The sequence below is a fragment of the Phalacrocorax aristotelis genome, chromosome 10, assembly GCF_949628215.1.
Source record: "Phalacrocorax aristotelis chromosome 10, bGulAri2.1, whole genome shotgun sequence".
Lineage (NCBI taxonomy): Eukaryota > Metazoa > Chordata > Aves > Suliformes > Phalacrocoracidae > Phalacrocorax > Phalacrocorax aristotelis.
In genome coordinates, this window is record NC_134285.1 from 7,907,194 (window position 1) to 7,925,163 (window position 17,970).

A 17,970-nucleotide genomic window follows, 5' to 3' on the forward strand; every position below is an offset into this window, starting at 1 on the left:
GTGTTTTTATTTAACTGTGATTTCTACTGAATACTATTCAGGGTAATAAACTTGTAGTGTTGACTAAATCATATCTCTCCCCACTCACCTTCCCCCTTTTCACCCCCAAAAAAAGAGCAAACCATCCAGTCTCTGTTTAAAGGCTTCAAGGGATGATGAATCACACCCTGTAGCTATATGATTCAGTGTTTAATTAATCTTCCCTGTTCAATTACAGCTTCTTCATTATTTGAATGTCTTCACTTTCACTCAGTCTTCATTACTCTGTGGTCCGGTCCTGTCCTCCCAATACTCCAACCTGTTCTTAGCCATTCTAAATTACATGCTATTTCTTGTTGCTCTCTAACAATAAGCAGATATTTTTCAGAAATAGGATATTCTAACAAAAACTTGTAGAAATTTATAACCTTTTAGAGACAAGAAGAGCAAGCCAGTCTGGTCTGCAAGCTCTAGTTTTTCTGAAACATATCAGTGACTGACACCAAGACGTTATTTGTAAGCAACACACATGGCCTCGAACAGCAATAAGACTTACTGTACGGGCACTTACAGACTATTCGTGTTCCACTCCCATTACCAACTCAGATGGGAAAAGTTTAGAAATATTACTGGCTTTAACATCATTGCCTGATAGATCCATCAGTTTTCCAGGTTTAAGAGTTAAATTGACCATATTCAATACAAAGGACTATTAACGTCATACCTATTAGCTTCATATTAAGAATATGTGCATACAGACAACTGCATGGTTATAACAATTACTTATTGTCTGAGTTAACATGCCATAACAGTATCTTTAAAGTAATTTAGACCTCAGCTTCCAAAGGTAGAGTCAACTGCTGCAACATATCGCCCTGCTTGAACAAGGGGCTGTCCAGATGACCTCTAGAGGTCCCTTCTAACTGTAATTCTGTACATACTTAAAAGTTCCTTTATGCAACTCTAAAATACTTATAAACAAGTTGTTGTTGTTGCTGCTGTTTAGCATGAAAACTTTCAAAGCTAGTATTTTACAATGTGGTGCTTTTGGTTTTGTCTGATAGATCAATTGTCTTGTCCCCCAAACTCCTCCTATCAGCAGACACTCTGTCCTAACTTGGCCCTTTATTTTATTCCAAACTAGGTCAGATACGCTGAACTGCAGAATTGCAGAGGAAGTCCAGAAACAAAAGTTTCACATGGATTGAAGGCAGGTTTTTCATTTGTGCAAGAACTCTGCTGTCTGCTGAGACATAAGGCCATAGCACTGTCAAAGATTATCCAGGAAAGCTGGAGCCAGATGCTATGCGCTAAACTTAAGACACAAGCCACTGCACAGCAAATTCTATTTTTATCTCCTGTTTTCATAAGTTTATGTAGTTCTAACAAAGTTGGAAGCAGCAGTAGAAGAATAGTACCAAAAGTGTTTTATATTTTGACAATTTTGTTCCACGCAAGTGTCCACCCAAGTACTACTGTAAACTCCACACATCAGATCCACCAGACAACAACCAAAAGCAACCATTCTGAAACACACTTATCAGCCACCAGCTGGTTTTTATTTAGGCCTGCTTAGAAAAAACAACAACAAAAAATTATCTGTACTCTTAGTATGACCTGACTTTCACCACATATCTGGAGGGGCCTCTCTTACCAAGTCCCCTTGGAAGAAAGTAGAAAGGAACACAAAGGTTACTTCAGGATGCTGAGGGACAAAGTTGGCTTTCCAAGATGTGGATCTTTACTTGCAAGGTGATTTGGTTGCTTGAGTACAAATGGTTTCCAGCTTACTCAAATTATGAGGCACAGAGATTTAGCCTTCTAGTTCATGTAAATGGAAAAGTCATGGTGACTTAGACAATAAGTTTAAAGTGCTAGTCATAAATAACAAACATCGATTATTGATCTAGTTGGTGTACATTAAAAGTCCATACTTCTACACTGAACACATTTACTGAAATACAGTATAGGAACCTAGGAAAACCAAAGATTTTAGGAAAAAGTTCACACTTAATTGTCCATGAAAATTTTAGCCAACTGCAGGTGTACTCAATTAACATCTCATTAAAAAAACCTCTTGAACTTCACATAAGCCCTCAGCTTTGTATAGTGTAAATGAAGGGTATAATTGATAGCCACAGCAGTGCTAGGTTAAGTGCTTTAATATCATTCTGGCTCTCCAGAGAAAGTCAGCTCTGTTTCATCAATATAAAGAATCCACACCAAAGAAGCTTCATAGTTTAAATGAGTTTTCTATAGCTCTAGCAGAATAAAGGCAGTAAAGTCAGGGGAAACTCAGCATAATGCAGCATGAGCTGCTTCTGTTTGCTTCTGGAATACTTTCCTCTATTTAGACTGTTTTCAAAGCAAAAATACAGCACACACCTTATTTTCTTCAAAAGGCTGATGGGTACAGATTATCCATAAAGCATGAAATACCAATCCATTTCCAAACATGTGGCCCCAATTCTGATCTCACTTATGAATCTGTCTTTGCCAGAGGCAGATTTGCGAGGCTGATTTAGGATGCAGTAATCCTGCTCACTAGCAACTGGCCAGCACAGGATGCTTATTTCCAGAGTACCTGGTGCAGTTGCAGTCTGGTCCTGCAGGCAGATATATTCCCTTCAACAGAATTACCTCAGAAGTGTCAGAGATCAGCATCTCATCCTCTACGCTCCATCCAACCCACTCTAAACTTTGGGAGGGGTCAAGTATAGAGCGATGTCATAAATCTAGACCCCTAGTATGATGATTGATGAGACATGCAAGAGAAAAATGAGACATGGAGGAGAAAAATATAACAAGCTATTTGATCCCTGGCCTTTTGCTCACCGTTATTGCTCTGGCCTTTGTACAGCAGAGGCTAACCAGGTGCAGCAGCTGTAAAAGAGCATCCATTTTCCATATGATCATATTTTCTGTCCTTGAGGGGAAAGGAGGACTGCACAGTTCTGCTGTACTTTGAAGACTATGTCCAGCTTCTTGCACATTAGTCAAGGATTTCTGCAATTCTGATAGCTCATCTACCCCAGAGCTCACAGCAGTATCAGGCTTCTGGAGCTGGTGGACCTGTCTGCAGGTCACCAGGTATCCGCAAATTACTTCTAATGTGCTCCAAACAGATCATTAACAAAAGCAGTTCTCCAGACAGTTTAAATTTGGTCTGCACCCTCTGTGAAAATACTGGGAGGTCCACAGATTGAGACATCTTAAAACTAGAGGTTGATACCTGGGGTGATTTACCATCCTGGCATCTGTCTCCTTACTAAGCTTCTAATACTATCTGGAAGGCTGCGATATGCCCTTGGTTTTCCTTTGTCTTTTCTGTATCGTTTTTTGCATCTTCAGTTTAATTAAGTATGCCTGTGTCCTCTGTCCCTCCGCGTGCTTTGTCCTGGTACATACAATAAACCTTCAGTCCAGAGTTCTTGTCTTCCACGTGCCCTGTGTCTTGCAAGTCCCTTTGACTCTCTTGGATGAAGAGCACTTACTTGATTAAAACCTTCATGCTACCTTTCCTTCCCCCACTCCCCTTTGGTTACTAAATGGTTACTTTTGCAGTACTCTGGAACTAAGCTCTGTTTAATCACAGCTAATGTTCTCTAGCTCTCTTACAAGCAGAGATTAATACAATTTTTGCTTTGTGAACAGAGAATCTCAAAGGAATTTCCAAACAACCAACTCTCAAGGTGCATCACTTCAAAAGAGGTGGATTTATGCCAGTTCTCTATCCTTTAAATGCTGGAATGGCTCTGGAGATAATTTCATGCTTACTCTATTGTGTTTCATGACCACACTGGGCTCTGCAGCTGCCTGTCCCAAACATAGGCAACTTCCTTCCCATATCTTTATGGTCCAAAATGACATGGTCTCATTACTGAAAGTGAAAATACCATCTCCAAGAATTACATTCGTTCGAACAAGTAATGCTAGAGTTTAAAATAAAACTTTCATCACTGTGGACATTGCATTTTATATTAAAATAGGCCCACCTCAAAGAACGCTGTGGAAATAGTAATTCCAACATTACACAAGCATATGACACCTAATAAAAAATACATTTTAACTGGATGAAAAAGATCTGATCATGAAAAAATATAAAATATCAAAGCCTCTAATGTTCAGATCCTATGTGATTTTCTAAAATCTAAGGTTGCAAGTGTCAGAAGTTCTTGTGTGCGAAATCATTAAAACCACACAAGTAAACAATTGCATGAAAAATCCAAGAATACAGTGGGTTTTCCACACCTATGGACTACCATTCATTTTATTGCAGTAGGTGGCAACAAGCACTGATCTTGAGTTGACAGAAAGCCTCCCATAATGGGAATAAATTTTGGATCAGTTCCAAACCCCACTATGAAAGTCAGCACAATAACACAGCAGCTGCAGGAGATGAGACTCTCTCAGGAGGCAAAAAGTCTTTGAGCACTTTCAGGCATAGTGCTGAACATCTCCTGCCTTCTCTCTTTTTCATTTCTACTAGCAAGGATCATCATACAGATGGAAAGCAGTAAGATTTACTGGCTTTGACCACATACTTTATCATATTTTGATCATCCTGTGGCAGAGAGGAACTGTACCTCAGAAGTGCCAGTCACATCATGGGAATGAAATTGTGCTCATTTTAGCTGTCACAACTCTGTATCTCCTGGGAGGCAGTACTATTATTTTTCTGCTGAATATAACCTCTCTGTTGTTTTAGGCTTTAAAAAAAGAAAATAGATTTTATATTTGGCAGGGCTGGAGTTTACTTATTTGCTTATCTTGTGAGTGTTTGGCCTTTTCAGCATTCTTTGTATCATACAGATATTTTGCCGCCATGTAGTACAGCTTCATGATCTGCTTTATAGGAAGAACCAGTTAAAAAGGAGACGTTTTTCCAGCAACTAAAAGACCAATTGTAACTAAAAGAGAAGTTGCACTTGTACATAACTCTGCTCAGAAATCTGTAACTCCATGAAAAGAACTTCTGTAGGAAAAAAAAAAAAAAAAACACAAACCACACACAAAAAAACAAACCCCAACATGTTTCAGCAACGTTGTCATTCATGACAAAAACCGTGTGAGCAGTTCATTAGATCTGAGGTCTGATAAGTGGTAACCAAGTTGCTTCATGTCTGCCAGCTTGTTGCTGCTGCTACTATCACCAGCTGCTCCAACTGCCTCTTGCCCATCTGAAACTACAGATTCTGTAGTTTCAGAATGGAATTAGGACATTTAGCCTAAAGTTTTAGACAACAGTTTTGATAAAAATATAATTAACTTGATACAGAAGCCATTAATAATCCAAAATGTCACATTAAAAAAAAAAAGGAAAAAAAAGAAGGCAGAATTTCAACAGAAATTCTAGAGGTGCAAATTGCAAAGGAAATCTGATCTTTAATTCTTAATATATGAGAATCATGACTCAATTCTTTTGCTCAGCCAGAAATTCAAGGAGAGATTTAATACCTACAGTTTAAGCATTAAATCAGTCTTGGACACCTATCAGTTGGGTCATTTGAAACTGGACTGGAAAAAAGTATTAGAGAAAAACTTCAGAGAACAATTTTCAATGGTTAAAAAAAATTATTATAGCCGTCTTAATGCATATAATTTTATCTTCCCAAGAGATATGGGGGAAAAAAAATACAGTTCAAAACTCAACCTGGCTGATAATTCAGAGAGAGCGGCTCCTGAAATTTTTACTGCTGATAATCTTTTAAAAAAAGCTCACATATTTTCCATTTCCCATGACACGACAGTTGTTCTCAGTCTCAATCACTTTGACTCATGTATTGGGTACTAATCTCTGCAAGAGTCTAACACATTCAAGTTTGAACAAATTGTGCTTTAATTTAAAATTATCTTTTCTTAGACAATGAAAAAGGTGGGATTTTGGAGCTGGGAAGAAACCAACACAGAATCCTCCACTAAGATCCTCCCACATGGTTTTGCTCTTCAAGTACTCCACAAGTCTCCTATGCCACTGTCAAATACCTGCCATGTCTCACCCACAGAGTAGGCTGAACATTAGCTCACACAAACACACACAGGACCACCCATCTTAGCCCTTCAATTATCTCAGCTGAGTGCTTTCCCCACAGTGCAACTACAGTTTCGGCATCAAAAGGAAGGCTGGGAGACGGGAGAGGGCACGATATAGGTTAGAGAATTAAACACTACTGGCTTTTAAGCTCCCTAATTAAATGCATAATGCACTGCATCTGCATAACTGAATTGAAAGACTGTGGGTCATATGCTTTATTAAAGCCTAAATGAGATCAGTGATGAGTGGCATGTTTTTGACAGACAAGGTTCCTCAGGGTAATCATTAGTTGTGGCCACTGAGAGCAGAACTGAAAGTGCGCACTTTGTTCCTAGAAAAGTACTTAGAGACATTTTCTTCCCTGCTTCTGATTCCCCTTGAAGAAAGATCAGCTGGTTGGCATTAAATGTCACTGCTTGCAATTAAGATCATTTTAACTACAACAGAACTCATTACTCCATTTGAGGCAGCATCCCAATCTTGGGAGGCCCTCTTACTTAACCCAAACTACACCCACGTAAATTATTACCCTTGTACAGCTCTGTCAGATAATCGGCAGTACCAGTTTAACGAATGGTATGCTACTACCTGTGCTGCCGGTAAAGCTTGACATCACTGCTGAGAGTCACATGGGACCATGAAGCCTCCAAGTCGTCCCTTCCAGAAGCCATCTGGAGCTCACTGTCTAATGCTCCAGCACTAGTACAGCACTTCATTGACTCTTTATTACAAAACCTAGACAAGCCTGACAGAAACACACACTTGACTCCTCTCAGCTTGACAATCCTGAGCACAGGAGCCATTCAAAGAAACCAGACCACAGGTTATTAAACTATGTGTTAATAACAAAACAAAGCAAGGTTCCTTCTTCTGCCTGGAGCTACCGTACAACAGGTTGAAACTGAGCATCTGTTTGAGTTCAGTAATGACGTTCGTTAAGATGAACCATCACCTGTAAGTCAAGTTAGGTCTCTGCATTGCTTTTCATGGGTAGTTTTGGGGAGTCATCACAAAACTGAGGCACAGCTCTAATTTCCCCTGGTTCCCACTACAGTAAATGGATAGGAGGAGGAAGGATGGTTACTCCAGATGGCAGAGCAAGCAGGAGTCTGATGGGGTTGTGTAGTTGCTCTAATTCAGCCTTATATGTGGTGCTGATACTCCACTTTGAGACCTCCAGTCGCAAACAACCTCTGCACAAACAGAGCCAGAACTACTTATTTTCCCAATATGCCACCTGCCAGCATGGCATTCAGGGATGGATTTAGCCTTTCCAATCTACATTATTTCAAAGTAACCAAAAGAGTTTAAGCAGAAGGAGAGGTCTGTTCAGTGATGAAGGCACCCGTATCTACTATATATGCTACATAGCATAATACAGGAAAACAACATAAACAAGGCGATGGTTGCCACATTGCAGTCGGTAAGAACTCTTCTGAGAGCAAGAAGCAATCTGGTAGAGACATGTCATTAAAAAAAAAAAAAAAAAACAAACCCTCCCACACTGATTAGATGTTTTTGAAGAGCAGTTTGGAGGGACACATAGTATAGGGATCAATGCAGCTTAAGCATGCTTTTCATCACCAATATTGCTGCCCATCACTGCTTACTCACAGGCAGAACACTGCAAAGTGATTGGCCATCACACCATCAATCCACTTGCTAAGGGTTTTCTATTCTGCTGTTGATCAAGGTTAAGCACAGAGGGAAAGTTTTTCCATGCAAGCACAACCAAGAGGGAAAGGGAAGACAAAAGGGATATCTTCCTTCAACCAATTTTTTAAATTATAAAATGAAGTGTTCTGCCTCTGGCCATGGAAGGCTTAATATGGCTTTAAAGTTCTCACTAAGGCTTCATAGACAGTGGATTAAATTCTGTGGTGGATAAATGTGGTGTAGAAAGAAGCCATCTAGCCCTGGCAGGATCTGAGCAGCCTAAGGGCTGCTCTTATTTGATCTATGACAAGATTCAGGAAGAGTCTTAAATCAGTGGAGCTTCAAAATGACATCATCCACTCCCCCTGCTTGCTGTGACAGAGGAGACCAGAGCCAGGCCTGCTGTTCTCATGACAGCTGGGAGTTCTGCTTAGAAGGAGAATTTCCGTTTGCATTCAAACCAGGACATAAAAGGCACACTCTCTCACACTTAGTCTTTCTCATTCATTATGGTCACCTGGTACTTTTAGGGAAAGAACACTGATTTGTGAGCACCCAAAAGTATAACCCTCTGTTTCCATATCTTCTTGTTGATAATGCCTGTTGCTCTATATTAATTCCATAATTCCATGCTCCAGAATTGTGTCCTGTTCCTTTCTTGGGACCCAACTAGTCAGGAGAAAAGGTCTTTCTGAAAATTCCTGGCATAGCACTCTGATTAGGATCTGAAATGCACTTTTTTCCCTATCCAAGTTGGCACATGCAGGAGAGGAGCAAAAAGCAGTCTGAGGCATAAGCAGTCTGTCAGAACAAGTCAATGATTTTGTGATTCACCAGGAATATCAATAATTAATAGGAATTTAAGTCATCATTCCCACTTCTAAATCCCAGCACGCTGCTTTATATTTTATGCAGAAAAATAAATTTTGGACATTGGTTTTAGCCACTTAAAGTCAGAGAATTTACTACAGGTACTAGGGAGACCCAAAATGCAAAGTCATTAATCCAAAAGTATGTGCTTCATTTCATCTCATTTTGACCTGTTGCAAGGATCACTGAGCTTATCAAGGGATTGGTCCAGAAAGTTTCCTCCATTCTAGTTAGATTCCTTTGAAGTCAGTACACATACATGCAAATACATTAAAAAAAAGTCAATCCCAGTGACATCAGAAAGTAGAAAACTTAAAAAAACCCTCCACTATCTAAAAACTAAGTGTGCTCATAGTGTATATATATTGCAGATAAACAGTAAGGAACTCTTTATACCTTTCATGTATAACATGCATATAAATGGATGGGTAAAGCAAAAAAAAAAAAGTTGTGTTGAAGGCCCCAAGGTTCAGAAAACATCTCCAAACATCTCCCTAAAAAGTCATTTTAAGGAGAGGAACAGCAAGCAACCAAATCACACTGTTGACAGTTTAGCTGTAATCCCAAATCAATGCAGCTGCATTCTTATACTAAGCTTAGATGTACATTGATCTTATAGCATTCACCACTGAATAGAGATCATTAAGAGGGTGGTTTGCCTCTTATCTGTCTCTTGTTTACAGGCCTGTTGAATTATTTCAGTTTGACTGCAATTAGTAAAGCAGGTATATTATACCCTATCTATTCAAGTCCATCAAGCAAAACACAGCACTGGAGAATATGTCCCTTTCTTACACCCTTTAAAGCCTAGAGTTAGTCAGAGAAAACTCTGGAAGATCCCAGTGGCTTTCTGTCCTGGCTACTAAGCTACTTGGTTCAGGGCATTACCTTATGGAAGATAAACTGGCAGATTTTTTGCAATAGTGATTTCTCATAGAAGATACACAAATTTAGAGGCAGCTGGCTTTAACCCCAATAATCAAAAAAGTTATTTTTGCAAAGTTGAAACACTAATTTTTTTGTAACATCAATAGGCTTCTAACACCTATGGATTACGTATTTCAAAAAAAAGGTTCAAAACCACTGTGCCTAAAGATCTACTTTGACCTCTTGGCTGTACCACATCATAGCAGAGGTACAGTGCTGGTTGCATTCTCAGCGTCAGCTGTTTACACAGTGCACAGGTCTTCTGCATGCAGTGTACTCTCTCCTCTTTGAAAAATACTGTGTCATCATTACCTCTATGAGCATCAGCTGGCATAGCTCTGGCTTGGGAAACACAGGTCATCACAGATCATACTCCCTTCTTTTATTCATCATCTTGGAAATAAAAGTAAGGAAAAAAATTCTGGTCTTCCAGAAGAAAAAATTCCTGAAGAGTGTGTCTTAGCACAGCAAATCAACACGCAAATACTCCCTTTCCCCACTCAGGATCCATAAATAAAATAATTTTCCCTGGCAGTATACAGGGATTAGACATTTTCAGAATAAACATGCTGCGATATAATTTTTATTTCCTTCATATTTTACAGACAGTAATTCCCCACCTCAGTATCTCATTAGATAAGGAAGTTAAACACAGACAGGTTACAGCGTTTTCCAAGCCCCTTTTACAGAGGGGGAAAAAGCCATTTTATAGGGGGAAGAAATGAAGAGCAAAATCCACAAAAGGTACTTAAGGAACTTTTGGACTCTCATGTGTTCCCAGGTAAAATGAAAGGAGCTTTTCTAACCGTTTCAGCATCTCAAGATTTTGACTTACCAACATTGTATGTGTGAGTGCTCTGGCAACATGGCTGCCTGAAACTACACAAGCATCTCCAGTTAACATGGCCACCCTAACCATGATACCAAGCATCATTACACACTGTAGAGCTCTGCTTCAACTATTCAATGAAGGTTATAACAACTCTGTGTAAAACAAGGGGCACCTACAGGTAGGTCTTAGGCTACAGACATACACTAGAGCCTCATGTACCTGAATAATTTCTTTCATAAATTTCCAGCTTAAAAGAAGAAAGAAGAGAAAAACATCTTTCAAATCTTTCAAAGATTCAGTCAATGTCCATATTAACCTGACTGCAGGATTAGATCAGGGTTCAATTTAGTTGCAAGTTTTATAATAATTAACAAAGAACTGATTCATTCAACCACATGCCTGAAATTCCCCTTTACTCCTGCCAAGATGGATTGTGAAAGACATGGCTGTTCAAACCATGATCTTATGAGAATCACTGAAAATATTCAAGTGGGAAACTACCTCCACAATGAGAAACACGGGAGACAGAAGAAAGAAAATAATAGAAAACCCTTTATTTTTCATATGCCAAGATATCACGAGACGCAGAATAATCTGTGGCTTAAATCAGGAAAGAGCACAAACAGAACAAAGCCTTTGAAGTTGCCTACACAAGATTCAAGAAGCATCATTCAACAAATTTTAAGCCAGCCCTGAGGCAAGGGAGAGAAACTTTGGCCTTCAACTTTAGTTCAGGAAATTGCCTTTTAAGATTTGAACTAGGCTGAGGATAAAATATTTCTTATAACTACTTGCATGTACAAAGCAACTAGTACTACAGCTAGATCTCCTAAAGTATGCAAGAGTGGTGGCAGAAAGAGAAAAGGCTAAATTCTCAGAAGATTTTAATCAGAACAGTTCCAGTGCAGTCAAAGTAATACCAGTTTATCCCAGAGAGACGCTTGGATACTAGGAAATATTTCTTCACCAAAAGTTTTGACAAGCTTTGGAACAGGCTGCCCAGGGAAGTGGTTGAGTCTCCATCCCTGGAGGTATTTAAGAGACACGTAAATGTGGCACTTAGAGACATGGTTTAGTGGTGGACTTGGCAGTGTTGAGTTCATGGTTGGACTCAATTTTAAAGGTCTTTTCCAACCTAAATGACTATGATTTTATTGGTCAGGTTTACCCCCAACCCAGACCTCCTATAATTAAACAGCTGTGTTATCAAAATAAATAAATAAAAAGGGAAAAATCACTTTCTTATTTACAAAAAATGTGTCTTGGCTTGTGCACATTTCAAGCTTCCCAGTAAACAAAGGATAGAATAGACATAGCCTACAGGACTTCAAACACCACTTTACTTCTGAGGAGATATGGATTCCCTCTGCAGCTTTGACTGCACACAGGATGACAGAAAATATATTTCTGGGATGAAATCACATAAACCAATCCACCCATTTTAGACATGGAGAGCACAGTTAGTGCTTCAAATATATTTGTGTGGCTTCCTTAATATACCCTGCCTTCAGCAGAGGAGAAGGCAGATTCCTGCAGCCTGCGGACATAAATCATAAAATGGTCAGAAAAAGCAGAACGCTAATCAGTAGGTTAGCCTGGACAGCAAGTCAGAGTCAATAGGAGGGAAAAAAAAATAGTGAAAGTTGGCATCTCTGTCAATACTACTAATTACTTCTCATTTCCATAAGTCTTTCCCCCAAATCCATTATGTTATCAGCCACAGAAAGTGAAATGGATTCTCAGTGAAGCCATCAGAGTTTCTATCTATAGAACTAATGAAATTACTGATCAATAAGACTGCACAACTTCTGCCCACCCAATCCCCATCCCTTCTACAGAGTCTCGTCCTACTCACCTAGAGGGCAAAGTGACAGAGTTGCAAAATGAACCTGAGCGCACATGACTATGTAGAACATTGCTGCTGACCTCCATTGCTCTCACATTTCGTCTGTTGACATCACCAGTCTACTCAGCTGCTGCTTTTGCTGCTGCTGGTGGTGTTGGGTTGACAGTTGGACTTGATGATCTTAGAGGTCTTTTCCAACCTTAATAATTCTATGATTTTAAAAGCAAAATAAAAGGAAAATAAGCTTACCTGCATCCAAGTCAAGAAGGTTTTGCCTGTGGTCTCTGCAGAAATTAAAATTCACTTATTAGTCCTTAAAAATCAGTATGCTTCCTGTGGATCATCTCATTCTCATGGGAAGAGAATGAAGGGGCTTGAAAAAAATCCTTAGCCAAGTCTCTAGAGAATCAGAAAATCATTTAAGCTGGAAAAGACCCTTAAGATCATTGAGTCCAGCCATTAACCTGACGCTACTACTAACTCACTCATGAGCAGTCCATGGCTCTCTGCTGGCTAATGTCATGGGGAGCCATCTTGGTTGAAGTCCCAAGGGGCCCTGTGAGCCTGGTTCCTGCTACATGGATGCTGGTATCATGTGGTTGTACCTTACAGCCAGGAGCATTTGCTGCCATGACACTGTTTTTTAGAGCCATATCCACACTTGGTTTAGTGACACCTTGTTAGCCAGGCTGTTCTGCCTGACCTGTCTGTCCTTGCTGTGTCCTCTTTCTGTCCATGTTCAGTATTAGGGTGAAGGGGGGACATAGCTAGTGTGGTCTGTGCTTCCTACATGTGTCCCTCCTGCGTGACTATGGACAAGTCATGAAATAGCTCTCAGCACCTCCCATCTCTGCTCATGGAGCCAGCGGCAACAGTTTCTGCTCACTCCAGCAGAGGTGGACAGCTTTTCAGAACAAAATAGCTCCCTTCCCTCTGCCTATGAACATTTTAGTTCAGCTTTTGGCATGTTCTTTTGTCATCAGTGCCTCTTCTATGGGCTGGTGATTGCTCTTGCCAGTATCTTTTCTCCTCGCGTCCCTTCTTCCCCAGTGGCAATGTAAAGTGGTTTCAGAGCTTTGAATAGAAAGGGACAAAATGATAGCAGGAGAAGACCGAGGCTGCTTTTGCTTTGCAAGGTGACATCCTCTGCTGTCACTTACCATTCATTTAAAGAACACTGATGCTCTGCAACCTGTCGAGCTGGAGTGGACACTCCTGCTCAGGGGTTGTACTCTCTCCCCATCTGTGTGCACCACAAATCCTGCCCTGCCACTCCAGAGGAGGCGGCTCTCTGCTACTTTCTGGGGAGATGCTGAGCTGCTCCACCTTTTACATAAGGGCAATAGACTTCCCTGTGACACAAATCAAAGTGTGTGTTTAACATTTAGTGCATGCAAAAAGGGCTTGATAAACAACAGCCTTTGTATATGGCAGAGTCCATGTCCTCATTTAGGCCTGTCATCAGCTGCCGAAAGGCTGCACATTGTCCCTCTCCTTCCTTTGGTGTTTGTGAGCACGAGCTAGGGTCTTGATTGGAGTGTATTGTTGTAGCTGCAGTGACATTTCATGAGGTAGTTTAGGTCTTGTTTATCCTGAGAAGTGTCATCCATCACACAGGAAACACGGAGAGCTTAAGACCATCTACCCGGCCTATTTCCTTTTCCAACCCATTATTTGGGAAGAATCCCCAAAGACTCACAAGCCTTCTTGATTCATCAGTGCACGCATACAAGTGGGCTACAGAAAACCAAAAGACACACCAGAAATAGCAGCTCTCACTCTAGTGGGTTTTGTTCACCCCTGACTACACACAACATTTTCTGTCCTTTCTTCCCCCCCCAATGCATACTAACAAATTCTTCTACTCACATGCAACGCTGTAACAATAAGTGTCAGCGTTCACTATGCCAGGTTGACAATGATGTTTTACTACACATTATATACAATGATGTTTTACTACATATTATATACAATGCAGAAACATATTAAGTTATTTCTTACAATGCATTATGTTAGAAAAGTGACAGAAATCCCATCAACTCAATTCTTTGATGTGTTGTGCACATCAAAACCCCAGCAGATTGATTACAAAACAGGCATGGCTAATTCTTTCAACACAAAAAATGTGATGAATTAAGTTTGTCTTTAATGGTATGGTCACGGTTCAAACACAAAAAAAATCACAACTCTGCCTACGTATAATGTTGTATGATAATTCTTTGGTTCCACTAGGCAATTTTAAATTTTTTTTTTAAAGTAGTAGTGAACTCCCCATCCACAGCATGAACACCATTCACAAGAATTCAGAGATTCCCTAATGTAAGTACAGAAGAATGGAAATTAGGTACTTCATGCCCCTTCTGCAATTTAAGTTCCTCACACTGACACCACATAGAGCACACGGTTCACTCAACATTATCAACTCTCTCATCACACTAACAGCCTTTATTGAACTTCTTTCCTTAACAACTGACAGCTGAGGATATCACATATTATTGCTCAGATTACATTAGTCAGTTCTGGCCCATCAGTCATGACTTATGAAATGGCCAGGGTGCTGGGAAGTGTTCTTTTTATCTTCTCAAAAGGAACTACTGGAATAAAAAGAGCATTCAGTATAGCAAACATCACTGTTTAGAGAAGCTAAATACAGATTCTTAAACATACCAACAATGGTTTTACCATAGAAGCCCAAGGCATATTACAGTAACCTCATCATATCACCTGCAGAGATGGGGTTATAAGACATCTACCACACGGAGCACAGAAGATACTAGAAAGCAGCTATCACTCATTACATCTGTTTCCAGACTCACAGGGAAAAGCGAGGCAAACACAAAAGTTGCGTGTCTGAAAGGGATGTTAGAGATACCACCAGTGGTCTGGGTGGGTCATTTCCACATCACAACTGTCCCACCAGTAGTCTGTGTGGGCATGTAGTATCCTCTACAGCCCTAGGATGAGCACATGGCTTTATGTTATGGCAGAGCTATCAGAGCTTTTATGAAATCTAAACTGTTTGTACCATAGCAGAAAAGTAAGACTAACCTATTACTTCAATTTTTTTTTACTGCAGGTGAGACTACACAGTTCTGATGGTAACAGATTAATTTGGCCTCTTTTCAATCCAGTGAAAAAAGTGTTCTAAGTTTACATTTAAAAAAAAAAACACAAACAAAAAAGCCAACACACAGATAAAGCTCTACCACCCGTTTCTTACTTAAATATGACAGTGATTTTGAAGTAGCTCAGCAAGCATGTCATTTCTAGGACAATGCAGCATTTTTGCCTTATAAACCATATATTTTAAGGGAAGATACTGTCCCAGTGTGAGGCCCAGTGTGAGGTGTCTCATATACCACTGCCTAAATCAGAACTGCATTCTTTATTACTCAAAAAAGTGTTGCTGCAATTGTTGGTTTGACTCCATCCATCTACAAAAGACAAAACTAAGCTGTATTTCCAGAGATTAAGTTACCTGAAGCTGCACAGATATGACCTCTCTGGAAAGTCAGGCTCTCCCCAACTTAAGTTGTTAAGATCTTGGGCAAGGAAACAATAAAATAGAAACAAGATGAAAAGAGCCCTCTCCAGCAGGCCCTGTCTATTCTGGACTGATGATCAAACATCTGTTACTACAATCAGTGTATTGCAGTCCATTTTCTCAAAGACTAGGTGTAGAAAACAGGACACTCAAAGAATTGTCATCTAACCTGGATGTCCTGAGCTGTGACTGTTTAAACGGTACAATTCTGACAGTTCACCTTCACAAACTCTGGTTAAAATGGCAATTGAAAAAGTGTTTGAGTAACTTGCAACAGTTTTTGTATATAAGCACAAAAATATGCAAGTAATATCACACTCTAAAGAAGCCCAGGCAATGATCTGCACTCTTACAGGGGTCTGATCCCTCCCCTTCAATTCAGTTGCCACCTCTGGTTCAGCAGAGCCAGCTCTCTGACATACCCATTCAACCTGTGTCAGCCTGCTCTAAACCACTGATGTCTCCACCTTGGATTCACAGGACCTTCATGCAGCTGGGATTCCTGGACACATACTCCCAGCCAGCTCTGTACATGGACTGTGCACCTGAAGCGTCACTGCAGTGTTTATTGCACACCAGCCACCAGCTTGCTTTGGTTAGCTTGGCAAACGGGAACAAACACATGGGCACATGCGCCAGAATACAAACCCTCCACAGACTCCAGCTACATATTCCAGTTGTCAGTCCATGCTAACCTCCAAACTGTTACACTATCAGTGCTATTAGTCCCTATCCTTGTGACATTAAAACAGGGCCCTGCAGTTATTTAGCTGCACAAGTGTGTCCTGAGTCACTGATAGGGTGAGTGACAGGATATATCACTGAAATAACACCTGCTTGTTTATCAGAGAAATGACTGCACATTTTCTTCTTAATTTTAAAGGATGAAGGAGCTACTCCATCCTTTTGCATCTTTTGCAGACAGATGCAAAATATAAGACCACACTATCATCTACTACGGCATCTGAACTAACAGCGCAGTAGAGATTTGCAGTGACAAGTATCCCACCAACTCAGCTACTGTACAGTATTCCAATGCAGATTTTCTTCGGTTTATTTTGTTATTACAAGACACAGGGTTTCCCTACACGAGGAGCTTATTTCACCCTGGGCTGGGCCACATTACATGCTAGATAGCCAGCATCCATAACCACATCTCCTGCTGCAGTTCTGGGTCATTTCCTTTGCACAGCAGGGACTGCCTCAATATTAAGTGCTCAGCCTTTTGATATCCCATGACACCCTGTCCCACTAATGAGGCTTGGGTCATAGCAGATGTTCACCTCATACGAAACATACCTCAGACAAAAAGAGCAGTAGTTTGATACATAGTTTATGAAACATACCAAGTGCTATAGTCTCAAGCGTGTCATGATGAGGACCATGGGACTTGTGGCAGCGGTGTAATGAGCATGTGCTGCTGACAGCAACAGCTTGAGGAGCACGTGCTGAAGAGTGGGACAACACTGGCTGTGGTACCCAGAGTTTAAATAGCAAAATGACATGACTCTAACATAACCTACTAGAGGGCATGCAGGTAAACTGATGCCTAATTCAATCATGGCAGCTTCTGGGGCAGCGGAGGGCAGCAGCTGGACTTCTATGAAGCTACTGAGAAACCCAAGCCTTTGCACAGGCATTAGCCCATACCAACTCCACACAGTGAGCTTCACATATTTTCAAACAGAAGTGTGAATGTTCATTTGCATCACCCTCACTGTATTTTAAAAAGCACTATCCAGTGTAAATTTCACTTCAAGGTTCAGTGCAAATTAAAGGTTTTTGATGCAATTGAGTTCTGTCCTTTTCTCTCACCTTTTTAGCGAAAACTCTATATCAAATTATAAAGTTACTTCAAATTATAACACCCCTAGATGCATTTCTCACCTTGTGAGATCAGCTGCATCCTTTACTAAATGCTTGTTTTATATTTACCTCCTGCATGTTGACACTTCATCATGATTCCAGGTAGCAGTGCATTTAAAAGACAACATTATACATCAGACTTTTATCAAGCATGGCCAATTATGCAAATTCCTCCCGAATTTATTTTTAAAGAAAAGGAAGATTGATTGCAGAGATTTACCATTTACACAGACAGTGATTTAGGAGGGTATTTCAATTGCTAATGCACCTAACAAAGATGTGGGATTTGTTTGTAAACTTCAGGCCTCCAGAATTGAATGTCAACACCAGATAATCATCATGTCCTACCCAAAATGCTACATTTAATGGAAATACTCTGTGTACTAAAACAACACTCAGCATTAGTCTTAATGAAA